The sequence below is a fragment of the Manacus candei genome, unplaced genomic scaffold (assembly GCF_025592945.1).
Source record: "Manacus candei isolate 608988 ecotype Guabito, Panama unplaced genomic scaffold, ASM2559294v1 h1tg000023l, whole genome shotgun sequence".
Taxonomy (NCBI): Eukaryota; Metazoa; Chordata; class Aves; order Passeriformes; family Pipridae; genus Manacus; species Manacus candei.
The window spans coordinates 24,594,691-24,611,365 of record NW_026138071.1 but is presented as its reverse complement, the minus strand read 5'-3'; positions in this window follow the sequence as shown (position 1 = coordinate 24,611,365).

Below are 16,675 nucleotides of genomic sequence, written 5' to 3'. Positions count from 1 at the left end.
CTTTTACAGGCCATTAAAAAGCAGGGACAAATGCAAAACATGTCATTGAAATGCTACAAGTCTTGTTGTCAAGATTTTTATGGTGCTTTTCATCAAAATGTTGAAAACTGAAAGCTTCCAGCTGGCTCTCCTTACAGGTAATAATTTAATAGCTAACAGCTTTTCTCCCAAAGCTGTTAGAACCTACTTGAGCCATGGAAGCTGATGGGAAAAGCCAGACCCATCCTCTACGGTAAATATTTCTGATTTTTTTAATCCTGCTGCTCCATCAGCTTTTGAAACCAAACAAAGCTGTGAAAACAAGAAGGAGTGACCTAAGGAAAAGTAAGGGGCAGGGAATAAGGTGACAGGGCTTGCCTTCAAAAACCAGCTTGTTAACTCCAAGGGCTGCAGAGATGAGCACGTCCTGGCTCCAGCAGCACAGGGGTGAATCACTGGTTTCAGTGCAGAAGGCTTGGTGGATGCAGCAAGAGCTCCATAGTGATTTACATCAACAAACTCTGCAGAGCAGCTGCAATGATCTTGAGGCTCAAGTGATGGCTTGGGGATCAAGAGACCAGGACTCAAATCCAAACACAGTCAGAGGTCCTCCGCGTAATTTCAGCCAAGTCATTATCTCCTGTTTCAGTTCTCCTTTTCTAAAATGGAGAAATTATTGCAATGAGAGTTTTTTTCCTGTCAAGCAGTGTCCTGGGAGTGATCCTCAGCTTTGTCAGGGAGTTCTGTCATATTACAGAGGTTGCTCTGGCACACCTCTGAGCGAGCCATTTCTGGAGCTCCTGTGAGCCCTGCCTCCCTTGGGCCAGCTGTCCCAGGGATCACAGGCTGTGCCGACAGCCACCTACTGGAGACCCATAATGTCCTCCCAGGCATGTGCTCAGTCTCCATGGGCCTCAATGCCCCTCCTGTGTGCTGGAGAGTTTAATTCCTCATCATTTGACAGCAAAGTGCTTTGGTAGGTTTGATGAGCTCAGCCTGTTCTCAGCCAAATATTTCAACACTTCACCCCTATATGCGCATGCGTGTGCACATGCATGTGAGTGAGAATTACTGTTCAAAAGAATCACCATGCTTTTTATGTAAATTCTGGTTTAAATTTTCTAATTCTCTTCTTTTTATATGCCTATATAAGGTCAAGGTGTTCTGTGAGTTCATGCCCAAAAGCTCCTATTAGGTGCTCACAGCATAAGCTGCAGACTTATTTATACTTAGCAAATTAAAAAAGAGGCATCTGACACACTGTTGCCTCGGCCAGCAGCGAACACAGCGGAGCAGCAGACCCCTGCATCGCTTTCTGGCTGTTAGACTGAACCCTCTCTTCTCTACCCACAGAAGGGGCACTTTGAAGACAAACTGGATCCAGTCCCAATATACTTTGAAGAGGACAAACACAGACCTTTCTTTACTTAACTGTGCGTTGGGCAACCTAAAAACCATATAAGCACTAATCTATCCATTATTCCATCTCCTCCTCTCTGCTACAGTGAAGCACTGTTTTATGCTTATATGCATCAATAAAGAGACCTATAAAGAAAATAATGAACATCCTTGAATACCTTCAGAGCGTACTCTATTAATTTTAAAAGGGACACAACATACTGTACCCCGTGTATTTCACCAAGATAAAAGCCTATAGATTAATTCCTATTAAAACAGTTGGTATTTTCAGGACATGCAGATGTAATTTATGGAGAGGCATAATACTCATAATAGCTCAAAGGCCACAGAAACTGTAGATCTGTGTCTGTTACTGTAGTTGTACAGGCATTCATTGTACAGAGAGCAGTTGAAAAGGCAGAGTATGTAATCTGAATACTAAATTTGTGAATAGTTTCTCACTTAGGCTGGTTAGGCTTTTCAAGACCAGCGGGTGCTTTGTGGGGGGACTTTGTAAAACATTCTGCTAATATATCACATGGTTGCTGTATTTTCTTCTCCTATCTTTACCGTCAAAGCTTTATTCATAAAGACACAATATTTGATTTTTAAAGGGCACCAGCTCCTGCTCTGTGCTCTCCACCTGAATTCTGTATGCTCCATATGAGACTATTTTCACAACAAGTACTTCTTCCTTTTTCTATAAAGTTGACAACTTTAGGTCTATATAACCTAGAAGTATACAAGAAACAAAGATCCTTTCCGTCACCCCCACATATTCCAATTGCTACATTCAAGTTACTTGGAAAGTAGTAATATATTTTCTTTTTTATCATCCACAATAAAAATGTACAGGTTTTCTCTTTTATTATGGAGATATAAATGTATATGGATATTTCATTTACGAGGAAGGGAAATTCTAAAGTGTCCTAACAAAATTTAATTATGACACAAGCTACTAACAGAGCAGCCTTGAGCCTGGGATCATTTTTATTCTTTGCTTGTACAGCACCTAGCACAATGAGGATTTATGCATGACCTAGCTTCCCACTTAGTACTTCAACAAAAATAAGAATTAACTCTTGCTTTGCTTGTGTCTGAAAACCACAGTACCAACAGAATTTCATACATCCCATACAGCATGGAGAATAACACAGAATTATGAAGCCCATGAAGCAGCCAATACAGAAGTGTGCTGGACCTATTTAAATTACTGGAGGCATTTAGGCAGATAGACAGTTGTTAACTTGAGCTGAAATTTGGCAAAATTACAGGTGTCAATTATGTTGAGTATTGCAGAGTCCCAGGGAGCATTCAGTGACAAATGACCAGGCTCACAGCTTTGCAACAGCTGAAACTTTGGTGGGAACGGAGTTCTTCCATTTCTCTATGACAGAGCTAACGTGAAGATTGAATCTCAAAACGCCAAAAATTGCAATTTGGGTTTGCAGGGGCTTCTACAACACAGAAAACAAAACAGGCTGCAAACATCATGGGAGCAGGTCTTGTAAGGCTTCTTGACCTGCTGGGTTCTACCTGCTGTGCTATGGCTGCATTCACAGTCCTCACACTGGGTGACATACAGACTAGATATGGCCACCCTGGGCATACATTTCTGAACCTGAAAGCTTTCCACTACAGCTCCTTAAAGCTTGGCAAAGAAATGAGGAATGAGGACATGTCCTCATTGAATTCAGCCTACCTGCAAGTGCACAGCATGAGCCAGAGGCTTCCTGTGGCCCAGGAGCCTCAGCAGCCAGGGTCTATCCCACAGCTGCCAGGCCAGAGATGACGGCCAGGTCCAACCAAGAACCCTGATCTTCAGGCAAGTCTGCAGTGATGAGGCAGGTCAGAGGTCAAGCCAAGAAGTCAGTCTGCAGGTCAGGCTCAGCAAGGTTCATGGCTAGGCAGGGGCACAAGCTATAGCCATGCAGGAGACCAGCACTCCCCAGACAAAGCCCAAAGCGTGGGGCTGAGCTGAAATGGGCTCCTGGCCCATGGCAGGGTCATGGGGGGAGGCTCCAGCTGAGTCATTAAGGTCTGTTAGTGCCTTCAGTGTCTTCGCAGGTCCAACCCAGCTTCAACCCTGAACAACTAAGGAACAACAAGGAAAGCTGACCTTACCATAAAGGTAGATAGTCTCGCAGACTGCGCACATACTTGGTCTGCAGAAGCTGTCACAAAATCATAGAATCATTTAGGTTGGAAGAGACCTCTAAGATCATTGAGTCTAACTGTTAACCCAGCACTGCCAAACCCACCACTAACCCATGTCCCCAAGTAGTCAGGCATTCCACTTCTCCTGTGCTGAAGAGCAGTGCTGCCAGGGGAGTAACTGGCATGTTTTAAGCTCACGTCTCACCTTACCGTGCAGGAGCTTGCAGACCTCCCTGCAAATTAAACAGGTGGTTTTCCCTGAATCTACTTGGGTGGTTGCAGGGCCTTTCTTCAAAACACCTGAAGGATGTCCTGTTTATTCATTTCACTCCTCACTCACCACATTTCCAAAAACAACACCACCCCTGTTCAGTGTGCATAGCTACAGATAAAGCAGCATGGATCTATCAGAACGTACTTTCCCCTCCTTAGTCCTTGCCCCTCTTCCTTTCCTGCTTTTGCAGCATTGTAGGGAGCTTGTAGGGAGCCAGAAAAGGGGTGGGTTGAAAACTGGTTGCTGTGGATGTCAGGGAGTAAACAGGTAAAGAATCTTTCAGGCTGACAGCAGCTCCTGCAGGTGTGTGGCTCTGCAACATGACTCGATCCAGAGGGGATAGGCACGGCAGTCCCAGGCCAGGGATTAGTCAGTCCCATCCATGCTGTTCAGCACAAATGCAAGGACTCAGAGGGAGCAGGTCAGTGCAAAGTATCACATCTGCAGTGAATGCTGCGGGTTAAAAACTCATCCAAACCAGGCTTTTGACCCTTGCAGAAAAGGTATGTCATCAGTCTCACGGGTAATGAAGTCAGAACATAAAATAGTCTGAGAAAACAAAAACGCCCAGCCCTCCACAGCCAGAAGCGGCACCGCTCAGCCAAAGGCTGACAATGTCATCTCAGAGGTGAAGGACAGCCTGGGGTCTAAGCCCAAGTCTGGACTGTGGGTGACTGGCTTTCAATGCCTTGCTTTGGAGGAGGATATTCATTTCCCCCTCCATTTACAAGGAGTATTCTGCTATAGGCACCTTGCTTAGCCTTCTATTCCTTGTTTGCATCTGGAGCCCATGGAAAAGGTTAAAGTGTCCAGATTGCCACTCCAAGCACCAAAATTAGATTTCTGCTTGTAGTCACTCTCCAGAGGAGCATTTCTTTCTCCAGTGACTACAGAAGGAGGCTGGAGATATCAGCTGGCTACATCAGCTCCTTGCAGTGTGTGAATATCCCTGTTCATCCTTCCGTTCTCCACCTAGAAACTAAAGCTGATAATATTTCTTCTCCTCTGTCAACTGCGTTGAGGATCGGCAACACCTCAGGGAGAGGGGCAGGGACCTGTGATGGAAGCCATCCAAGTCGGCAAGAGAGATATTTAAAAAAAGGGGTTTAAATGCCTCCTTTGTGCCTTTAAGCAAAGTGTCATCATGGAAGTATCCTGAGTCTTCATTGTGAAAAGAGACTCCTCAAATTAACTGGCCGCATAATCAGTTTTAAAGCAGAGCCAGGTTAACTTTGATTAACCGCAAATAACAATTCAGATCATAAAAATAAATCATTAGCATCTTTTTATGCTCTCCTTAGTGTTGCACGAAACAACGTTTGACCACAGCCTTTTAAAGCTACATGTTAATTTTTATTGCAAAGCACTGCTGTGTCTCGCTCCAGCAGCAGAGCTGGCCCAGTGTTCCACAGCATGTTTTTTAGGAGACTGATTCCTTTAGTGGTAGAAGATCTCTTCATTTTCCAAAGTTTTATTTATTATTCTTATTTTACTGCAGAAAAGGAATAACATTTCTCTACATCCAGACATTACCCAGACATAACTTTGCAAGCAAAGAAAACATAACTTCATTCTTGTGGTTTGAAAATGCCTCCTTTTTCCTGTTTATTTGTTTGTTTTTAAGAGGGAGACATTTCAACTTTTTAGTTCTCCTTTGGGGGTTTAAATCAATGAAGACATCATTTGGTCTCTATATTAAAGAGATAATCTTTTGCTCCTGGCTACATACACGGTCATTTTCTTCTGAGATCTGGAAGAAGAAATGTTACTTTCTGTTTATTAGCAACATAAGGGATTCTTCTAAATAAGATTTTGGGCGGTAGAATGATGGCTAAAGAAGATGTCATGTTATCACATATCTTTTCTTCACTGCACAGGCCTGAGCTTATGCCACTAACATCAATAGGTCTCTCCTACTGAACTCAGCTGAGAAGACCCCACCTAAAATCTCTGAAAGTAAAAAATAAAAGATTCAAAATTTAGAGCGTTATGAATGAGGACACGAATAGAAAAACTTTTTCAGATGTTGTCATCACCTCTGTCTTAAAAATCATTCTCCTCATTGCTTTTATTGGTTTATTGTTCTCCTCAGGACAAAACTTCCTCAGGCCAAACCCTCCCAGAGCTGACTATGAAGCCCTATGGAAGCCCCAGGTCTCAGCTTACTCCTTGCATTAGAAAGGCAAATGCTTTTCCTAGTGTCTTGCTTCATGTTTGGCTGAGTTTTAATTCAACAAGTGTAAAATTTTATACTCAGCTCTGAATTTTGGTTAAAAATATCCATTAAAAACAATCTTTAAAATCAAAAGGTGTCTTCTATGGAAGTTGTATCCAAAGTAGCTACAAGTCCTTAATGTTGACTTGATCTTTAAGTGATTTCTGCACTATACTGAGCTGATTAAATTGGCTGATAACAAAATCACAGCCTTCCAGTGAGGTTGTCCTAGGTGGCTGATGCAAGACTTCTACACATTCACAGATGATCCTTTGAAATAAAGCATTTGTCTGGCTTCCCCTTTTGTAACACAAAAGATTTCTGTTGAAAACCTTCATTTTGTTGTCATTGCCCTAAAATCAGAAACACTGAAAGATGAAAAACTAAGACAACAACTTCTCTAAGAATTACTGTCTGTGACTGCTCTTCAAGCAGTCAGAGCTATGAAAAAAACAGCATGCCAAGTGGTGGGGCTGACCTTGTACTTCTCCATGGGAACGTTTTTGTCCACTGCCTCCTTTAAGAGGTGGTTTCTTACTTTAGATAAGGGAAGCTCCATCAGCTGCTTCATAGAGCAAAACTGACACCCACTGGCCACCCCTAGTACTTGAAACATTTTGAGCTGCAAGCAGTCCTGGCTTCAGGGCAGAGCAGGACAAAGGAGAGGTGGAGCAACCTTCCAGCTCATCTCAGCTCTTCTTCCTTACAGCTTTGTCAGTGGTAGCCCCAAACCGCCACTGACACGTGATGTAACACTCGGGCTCCCTTTCGCTCCTTAGGGAATCTGTCGTATAAACTCCTTTCACATGACAAATGTCAGGGCTCCAATCTCTTTCTATATGAAGATGGTCCAGCTTTACTGACCATTTTCCTCCTGTAATTCAAGAAGACATTTCATTTAAACAGTCTCAGACCTGCCGTGCCCACAGTGCACCCCGTGTCCTTGCATCAGCTGTTTGCCAGTGACCATCTGTGTGCTGGTGGCCACTCAGCCAGGCTGGCTCAATTCTGTTCCAGCAGAGGTCTGTCTCTTCTGCATCCTAAAGTTCTCTGCTATATCCTCTCTCCTCTTCACACTGTCACCTCCAGTCACTGGAGTGTTATCATCAAGACTCCCAAAGATAATCTTTCCTACCAAGTGCTGTCACCTGTGTGTTGTGTGGAGACGTGTCCCATCCCACCTTCCTGTCACAGCACAGGCCAGAATTAGACTGGCATTTATACACTTATTTTTCATTTGCATTCCATACTCATGTCTGATTTGCTATCCATTTAGGCACTTCTGATGGGATTACCTTGCAAGGAGCTCCTTCCTACCAAATATCTTTGTTTTAGATTATATTTGCCTTCTCATGGAGAACTTCAATTTTGCCTGAGATTGAATCTAATTCTCTTATTTCCTCCTTGTGTCATATATCATCATGTGCTGCTCTCTGCTATTATGCCTTGCTCCCATCTGGGCTTTGAAACTCTTCTTCACTCTCTTATATGTTACTGATTTCATACAGTACATTATGTCCTATATGCAACATGTCACTTTGCTGAAGGATACGTTATTATATTTTATGTAACCAGCACATCTTTTATGCCTGCGTGTTCAGTTTGCACTTTAGCTTTTCTAAGCATCCCAGTAGAACATTCTTCAAAATTTAAAGCATGGTATCTCTAAAGCACTGTCCTGTTTCTTATCACAGCTTCCAGGCAGCACAGAGTAACTTATACCATTAAACAAGGAAGAGTTTTTTAACACTGAGCAGCTTCATCCATGCACACTCTTCCTGCCTGTGCCTGAGTTGGATCAACCTCAAGGGAAAAAGGAAACTGGGGTAAACTGTGCCCTCCCTTTCTGAACACTGATCCATTCAGATCATCTCACAAGGGTTTTCAAGCTACTCTAGTATTTTAAATATATATATATATTTAGATCCCTCACAGAAATGAATACTCTGATTTCATTTTACAGTTCTTCCTTTAGCTTTTAACTTCTCCACGTGAGCAAAACACCTCCGTGCATTGCTTTAAAGGAACCTGATGAAGTTACAAGGTTATTTGATGATGTTTAATAGGGGGTTAATTAAAAAGTAGAAGGCAACGTGTGACAGCAGCCTCTCTAAGAGGAACAGAGGCCACAGTGTTGCTCTGTATCTCCCCAGGGCTATATATATCCACTTCAGCCTCAACAAATTCCTCTCACCTGGGGATCCTTAGGGGACACAAGCACAAATCCCCCTGACATGCCATCAGGGGGCACTGGCCAAAGATTTTAGGGACACTCATTGCCACAGCATCAATATCAGAAGGGAGGAAGATCCCACCCCCAACTTCCCAAGTCCTGAGTCTGAAGCATTAGACTGTCCCTGAGGGACACACAGAACAAAACTGCTTGTCCCATGACTGTATGGTGTATTTATGAGCATGCAGAGATGCCCTGCGTGCCCAAGCATTTGGGAGTGGTGGGGAAGGAGTGGGAGGGACAGTCCCATCCAAACACAGGCATATGGGAAGGGTCACTGGCTTCAGCAGAGTTGTTACAGAAAGTACCAATCTGCCCCTCACAGTACAAGTATTCTTTATTGCATCACACTTTGGTTTCTAGTCTTGCCTGAATTACAGTTTCTCCCAAACTACAACGTGCACCCTTACAGGCAGAGGATGAAGTGGTCACTTGAGCAAGGAGCCCATTCGTCCCCAGATGTCACCATTTCCCAGAGGTGGTGGCCACTGGTGGGACAGAAGGTACACCCTGCAGCCTCACTGGGGGGAACTGGGCTCCCTGAGCTCCATCTAGAGAGGGGTCACACTCAACACTGAGCTGCAGCAGCAGATACATCTGCCCTGCTTTCCTTCTGTACCAATAACACTATTAAAACAATACTAAGGTGCCGTATACCTGGCTGAGGACTAAACATCATTGATTGATTTTCCTTGCTGAAAGCTTAGCCATGATTTCAGGCACGCGAAAATCCATTAAATCAGAATGATTTGTCTCTAAATTGCTTTGTATGTTAAAAAGGGAGGGGAAAAAAAAAAGATTTTCAGTTAAGAGTCTTGGGATTTTCAGGCTATGCCTTAGGTAATCATGGGGTTGTGAGAATACAGGTAAGTTCCCACTCTGACTCCTGCCCACACAAATGATACACTTTCTCTGCTGACTCCTCTGAATATTTTTTTCCTTATTCAGACTAGACTTGTCTCTATATAGTGGGATTCCTGGGGGAGTGAATTGTTTATATAGACAAATCTCGTGCTGTTTAACTTTCAGATTTCACTGCAATTCTCAAAAAGTGCCCACTCCATTACCCTCCTGAGTATTTGCTTATTCAAGGCCCGCAAAGAGGGATAATTTGCTCCAGCTCTCAGCATGGGGACACAAGAAGATGCTGTTATGTTTGCAGAGGCACAGGGCCTGATTTGGTCATGTAATCTGTGGATATGTTTGCACACCGAGTCCCTGTGCTCTTTCATGCTACCAGGTCATCCTTCTGAAAGCCCAGCCCTGTTTGGATGTGAGTCATAGCGGGGTGTCTCTGCTTTGCAAATTCCCAAGTCCCTGTGAAGCATATGGTGTTGACATACAAGCCTGGTCTTATTAACATTTGACTCTTGGAAACCAGAGATCACATCCATTGCACTGCAGCCCCGAGACCTCTTCACTGTGTCATAAATGAGGAGGTTCCTATCTTACTCTCTGTATTTCTCTCACATTAATCCCGAGCGCTAAATCCGCAGCAACGGGAACGGTCGCCTTTCCCACATAGCAACAGATGACTGGAGGACACTCCTGCAATGCACAGGGGAGCCCTCTGCAAACCCCCACTGGCACAGCTGGAGCTTTGCCTGTCAGAGAGAGGCAACGTGGAGACCATTCAAAGTCCCCTGTGCCCATAACTCACTGGGATCACACACGGATGGGAAGGTGCTGCTGGGTAAAGACAACGCCGCAGCCCACGGGTCACGGGGTGTTTATATGTGCTCACCTCTTGGATGAGGGTTCAGTATAAAAAGAGAAGAACTTCCAGACACTTCTGAAGCCATGAAAAAGGTCAGGACTCTTAGCCCTGCTGACTTCCCTCATCTTTACTGCGATAGCTCAAAATCTGCACAGAGATCCAGACATCCAGTGCTATCCAGGTAGTTTCTATAAACGATGTGAGTTCAGGAAGGAAATCCCAAGGAGCCAGTTTTAACAGTGTTTTCAAAGCAGCCTTGTTTATAGACTCACAAACAGAATTACCATGATTTTACCAGCTATGTTTCTGTTGAGACAACGGCTTGGTTTATACTTTGATAACTAAGTACTGCAGATGTGGTTGGGTTTTTTTCCTGCGCTTTCAGGCTTCCTTTCGGCTGTGTAAAATACTTTCCCTTTTAATTTAAGACTTTTTCCTTTTAATTTTCATGTTTAGGTCTCAATTCAACAGAGCACTGTTGAATTCTTCATCTGAATTTAGCCCTTTCTTTTTCTTCAGGAAGTTGAATTAGATGAGCTCCATAAGTGTTTCTTCCAGTTTAAATTACCCTTCCCACACATATTAATAGTGACAGTGCTTAATATTTTCTGTAAGTCTCCCATGACCATCACAGAACAGAATGGCTCAAAGTTGTTATAATCCACATACACAAGAAGCAAGGACAGAGAAGAAAGAGCAACGTAAAGTGTAGAAAAGAGTTGGTTTCCAGTGGTCTAATAATTTCTTGCAGCATCATGGATATGAGGGAGAGGTTTCAAGGGAAACTGTGCACTCATCCCAATTTTTTGCCCTTCATGCATATTTAAAATCCATAGCCAATTTCCACTCTTGCAATGACTCTTCTGTTTTGGGTGGTTTAATATTATTTTAAAGGTTATTTGAAAGATAAATACAGAGATCAAAAGGTTTCTTGGAACTGCAGCCTGGGGTCTACCTTTTCATAAATAATGGAAGCCCAAGACTGAGGCACAGCAAGGGAGTGTTTGGGCTATTTATTGCTTTCCTCTGGGCTGCCATTTATCTTACAACCACTGCAGTTTACTTTCAGAAACATGTCTGACTGTAACACTTGCACAGGCATATTTTGAAAGCTGGCTCTGACAGTTTATGCACTCATTCTTCCAGATCCAGCATTGTTTTTAAAGCTTCCCATTTCACAATGATGTTCTCCATTTTCACTAAAAAAAAAGGAGATTAAAAAAAAACCACCTGTGAGACACCCAAAGGGAAACCTCTGTGGATGGAGAATAAAAGTTCAGTCACATCACTCTCTATTTCACATTAGTCCTTTTGGATCACAACCTACTCCATTAAGATAAAAAAAATCAGGAAAAGCTACGATTTAGGATAAACTGCTATAAATTTGCCATGATCATCAGATCAGAATAGGAGAAACAAAAAAAGATCAACCATCTATGCAAATTTACTGTACCTGAAGACATGTCCTTTACAATATACCTCAACAAATAGAAAAATGTGCAATTTGGTGGAATCTTTTCCATCAGAATCCTGAACTGCTGCATATTTTTCCTCCATTTTTATTTCTGCCAGTCAAACTTGAAAAATGTCCACCCTGAACTTAAGTTTGCTACTTTTGGAAACATATTTCATGATTTGGGGTCTTCAGTATTTGCAAGAAAAAAAAATCCAATGAACAAATCCAGTATGGTGAATAGAAATTAGTTAACTGGGGGGGATTATATTCATATTTTCTGTTTAAAAATTATTAAACATTTTCAGTTAATTTTAATCTTTATTCCTGCTATTAATCCACACCTGCAGGCATGGCAACAGATGGAAGAGAGGACAGAAACAAGAAGACCCCAGCAAAGCTCTGTGAAATGACAACGCATGGAGAATAACTAAAGAATAAAATTATTTGCCTTATTCTGATAAAAGTTCCCAGTATTCAGTGATTTCTTGCCACCCTATTTAACAAATGAAGCCAAGACCACAGTCACAAATACCAGGGTGTCCCAGATAATTTTTTCTCTGGATATTTTACCCCCCCACACACAAACTAAGGTTCACATTGCCAAGCGTGAGCAGTTCCCAACAAACAGCCCCTGTACACAAGGAACTGGAATATGTCTGGCTAATTCCACGTTTGCCAGTAGGAAAACCAAATCACCTGCCCCTTCCTCTGCCTATTTGTTTTAGGGTGCTGTAAGCCAATTTTGGCACAGCAAAGGCTGCGTTATCACGTTTTGATAACAGGCCAGGTTATCACAGTTTGTCCAATATCAGCTACTTCTCAGCAAGGATTGCATAACATATACACACAACCATTTGCATACACATGGAAATGGGTAGGCTGGCTACCCTAAATGAATGGCAGATATATTCAGGTGTGTTTTTTTGAAGGACCACGAGCAGATGATGAACCATGGCGCTGCAGAGGTCGCCTGTGCAGTTGCACCCATTTGCAGAGGAACTGTTCGAACCCTCCCAGAGCAAAACACGCTTTGCATCTTTCCACTAACTCAGCTCCCAGATCCACCTGCCTATGGCATCCATCCTTTCCAACCTCTCCACCATCCTCACAACCCCCATGTAAGAGGATCACAAGCTCCTCTCTCAAACCCAGAAGGTGGGAGGGCACGGGCTGCCTGCCTTCTTCTCCAGCCCGTAAACTTTCCCCGGCAAAAGGTTAAAGAGCCAGAAGGTGAGGGGTAATTCACAAAACAACCCCCAGAACTTTCCACTACCCTTGAACTTTGTGTTCTCTGTGGTAAAAGGCAGACGAGTTTGATGTTTATTATCAGTTTTTCCCGTTGCCACTGCACAGAGCTGCTGTAACTGCGGCGGCACAGGGACCTACAGCTGCTCCCTGAGAGCACCGGGGCGTGGCACTCGGGCAGCATTTGGGCTGGTCATGGGGTCACAGGAATTAACACTCCCTTCGCCTTAAGTACCTACTGAAACGGTACAATAAAAGTTGCCACAGAACACCCAGAAAGGGTTTAAATGGAAGGGGAAAAGAAAAAAAAAGAAATCCTAAAGATCAGGGCAGCATTTCAGCACCTCACTTCAGGTGTGGTGAAGTTTATACCCAGGGGAAAATCCCACTGCTGAGAATAAAGCAAGAGGTGCCTGGGCAGCACACTGGCCCAGAGATGAGGATGGAGAAGCATTGTTCACTGAGGTTATGGACAAGAGACACCTGAGCTACTTGGATTCCCTTTTGTTCTCCATTTGTCCACTCTAAATCCTCTTTCTCTCTCTTGTTTTTATTCATACAGCATTCAATTTCATTAAATGTTTATGACCCTATTACAGGATACAGTTTTAGATTACTACAATAAAAGGGAATTGATAAAACTTCATTATCTGTGGTGGCAGAGGAAGAATAAAATCTTACACCTTCAAGTTGGTCCATAACATTGGTTGTAATAACTTTTTTAAAAGCCCTGACAAACCAAATTCACTGTTACTGAATTCAGTCTTGGACCATCACCACTGGAAAGTGGTACATCAAGCATATCAGGGAAACTTTACTAAAGCCACAATTTCTTTGTCACTGCAATTATTACTTTGGGGCAACACCTTTTTGTTCCCTGTGTTACTAGAGTGGGAAGTGTATGGTGGTTAAAGTACAGGAATATCAACTCAGCAAGGACAAATTTATACCCGAGTCGGGGTGTGGAGCTCAGAAATTCCTGTGGTCTTTTCCTTTAAAAGATAAATTGGTGGTACTTTAATCATTTATCAGAAGGAAGAGAGCGTTTGTTTCAAAGGCACAGAATGAGGGCTTTAAAATTAAACTCTGCTCGTCTTCATGCTTCTGAGGGAATGCAGGAGTAACTAGGATTTTAAGATGTGCAGAGATGTTTTAGTTCCTTTATGTTCTGCAGGTAAAAAAACCCCCTAAATCTATTTTCCTCCCTCTTGCCAGGTATGCAAGAAGGGACATTTTGATAAAACCTAGTCCCCAGATTACAGTTTTATATAAAATATATTAAAAAAATACACCAATGCAAAAATGTTGTACTAACAGCTTCTGAAAAACACACTCCTCTTCCCCTCCTACCACATTTTAAGAGTCTCATTTTGTTCAGATGATGGATTTGGCTGGGCCACGCTTAATCACCTACTGTTGGACCGAAATACAAGCTACCCCTGAGATGTCCTGCACATCCCCATTGTGTGGGCAAGGCCATGGGGTGGAGGTCCCAGTTGCACAGTCCAAAATTTATACAGGATTCAGGCTCCAAGACCCCCGAGAGAGACTTTGAGTGCTGCAGCATCAAAGGGGCACAGCTGAGGGCAGGCAGGGAAGAGGAGGGGACTGAGCTCTCAGGGTTTGGGGAAGGTTTCTGCAGGGCAGGCAACCTGTTGTGCCACGTCCTGCAGAATGTTTGCCCAAGATCGATCTGGAAGAGACACAGCATGAAAAACAGCTCTCTGAAAGCAGAGGGCTGGGTGAGCCACCAGCTACTGACTGCCAAGGGCTGAACAGAAACAGGAGGTACTGGGTGCCCCAGCTGCTCTGCTCCAGCTCCACCAACCCCCCTTCACCTTCTCTGAGCCTCTGTATTTCTTGTGCTTCTTTCATTTCTCCCCAGAAAAGTTTTCTCTGCAAGGAAGAGCTACCTCTACTGGAGCCAACTCCTTTTGCCAGCTGTGGGCTCCAGATGTGCCAGTGCAGAGCAGGCCCCCACCTGGCCACCTCCCGTCTCCCCACCTGCTCCCAGACATGAAAACTGAGGGTGCTGCTTGTTCTGACAGTGGTTAGCCCTCTGTCAAACACGACCTAAACACTGCCAGGGGCACCCAGGGGAGTGGGAGCTGGTAGAGAGAGGAAAAGGGAGCTGCCGTGTGGTTGGGGTGTCCCCTGGCCCCCAGCACGGTGTGCAGGCACCTTCCTGTGGGCACGAGGAGGAAGCCAACCCACCAGAGAGAGGGGCAGGTGTGCAGGGGGAAGGGTGAGGAGGTGACACGGGGCAGGATGAGGCACTGGATGGGAAAGGCTGCATTGAAGGAACTGTTTTTGTACCCAAGACTTGCAGAAGGAGCACAGAGCCACTTCCTTAGTCACAGCACCACGGTCTGTGTGCAGGCATTGTGAGAGCCTCGGCCTTACAGGTTCCCAGGGGGATCAGGGATCTCTGCCCAGCAGAGCTGTCCCAGATTTAATGCTGGTTTGATTGCACTGGGAGTAGCAGTGCTTTGTAGCACCAGGGCTGGGAGAGCTGGTTCTGCCTTCACCCACCTGAAAATCCATCCTCAGTTTGTGGCCCTGGTCCTTGCTACCCTTCCAGTCTGGGGTCTTGGCACACATGCAGGTTCCACACTTGGCCTTCCAGCTGGAAGCACAAGGGCTAGAAAAAGCTCTCCTTTAAAACCCTCTTCATATAAGTAGAAATGCTTGGTATTTGGGAAAATCAGGAACTTCCCAGCTGGCCCAGTTTTGTTTTAGAAGTGTTAAAAGGGAAACTTGGAACATTCCTGATTTTCACAAGCCCAACAACCAACTTCCTGTACTAAAAAAAAACAAAACCCATTTCACACACAGGTCATGAATGTTCAAAGTTTAGACACAGGATCAGGTGTGTGCTAGAGCCAACAGCCCCATCCTGTAAAACCAGAGCAGGTCCAGGCTTCGGCTCTCCCAACCGGCACACGTGCAGGTGTCCCAGGGGGCACCTGTGGCTAGAAATACATCAAAGCAGCAAACAGACTTTTGTTCCTACCCCTGAAAAAGATCAGGAGGTGAAAAGAGGAGGTTGAGGGGAGATGTCTGAATGGTCTTTGAGAAAAATCTTTTTTCTGAAAGGAGAAACAACCATCTCGTGGTTGCTTCTTGATGGCTGCATGCAACCATCTCCTGCCCTATGAGAAACTAACCTCGGGTAGACTTCATACATCAAAATAAAATTTCAGTTCAATGTCTTGGATGGAAACTGCTCGACATGAAAGAGGCAGTTTCATGTAGATGTCATTAGGATTCAGGGTTTCTGCCCACATGCAAGAGAGTGGAAAGCTGCTTTTAAGACGTTGGAGCAGCCCCGTTTGATACATCAGCTTGTGGGACAGACCGTGCCTCCCAGGGTTTAACTAAGGTATTAACTTAGCGTGACTTGAGCCCCGGGGGTGGCTCAGCCAGTATCTGCCAAGGCTCCTCAAAGGTAAAGTGAAGCTGGCGCCTATTAGTCAGAAACCACCACAAAGCTGCGGAGCCAGAGGATGCCGAAGCCCTGGGTGTGCTATTTAACACCTGCCAGCTTGCAGTGCAACTGTATCCTATGAGGCTGTTTCCACTTGCATTTGTGGTTAGCAAAACCAAACCCCAAACCTTCAGCAATTAACACTTTTACTATAAGGTTTCTGCTGCAAAGGGCTGTCCTCGCACGTCCGAATCCCAGTGAGGGAAGATGAAGGCTCGAACAGGTTGAATGCTTGAACTGTATTTTTTTATTTTGGAGGCTTTGCTTTCAGGAAAGCCAGATGTGGCTCAGTGATGGGGAGAAAGGGATCAGGGAGATGAAAAGATGGCATAAGAAAAGGAGACTGCTGAGAGCGCACGGCCTGTGCCGAGTAAAAATCTTTCTGGATACTCAAATTCCTTTGAAAATCCAAAGCCATAGGGATAAAGCAGTAAAGTACCTTCTTTTTAGCTTCTCTTAAAATACCTTCCAGCCTGTGATCATTGAAAAAGGGGTTAAGGAGAGGGATTAATCC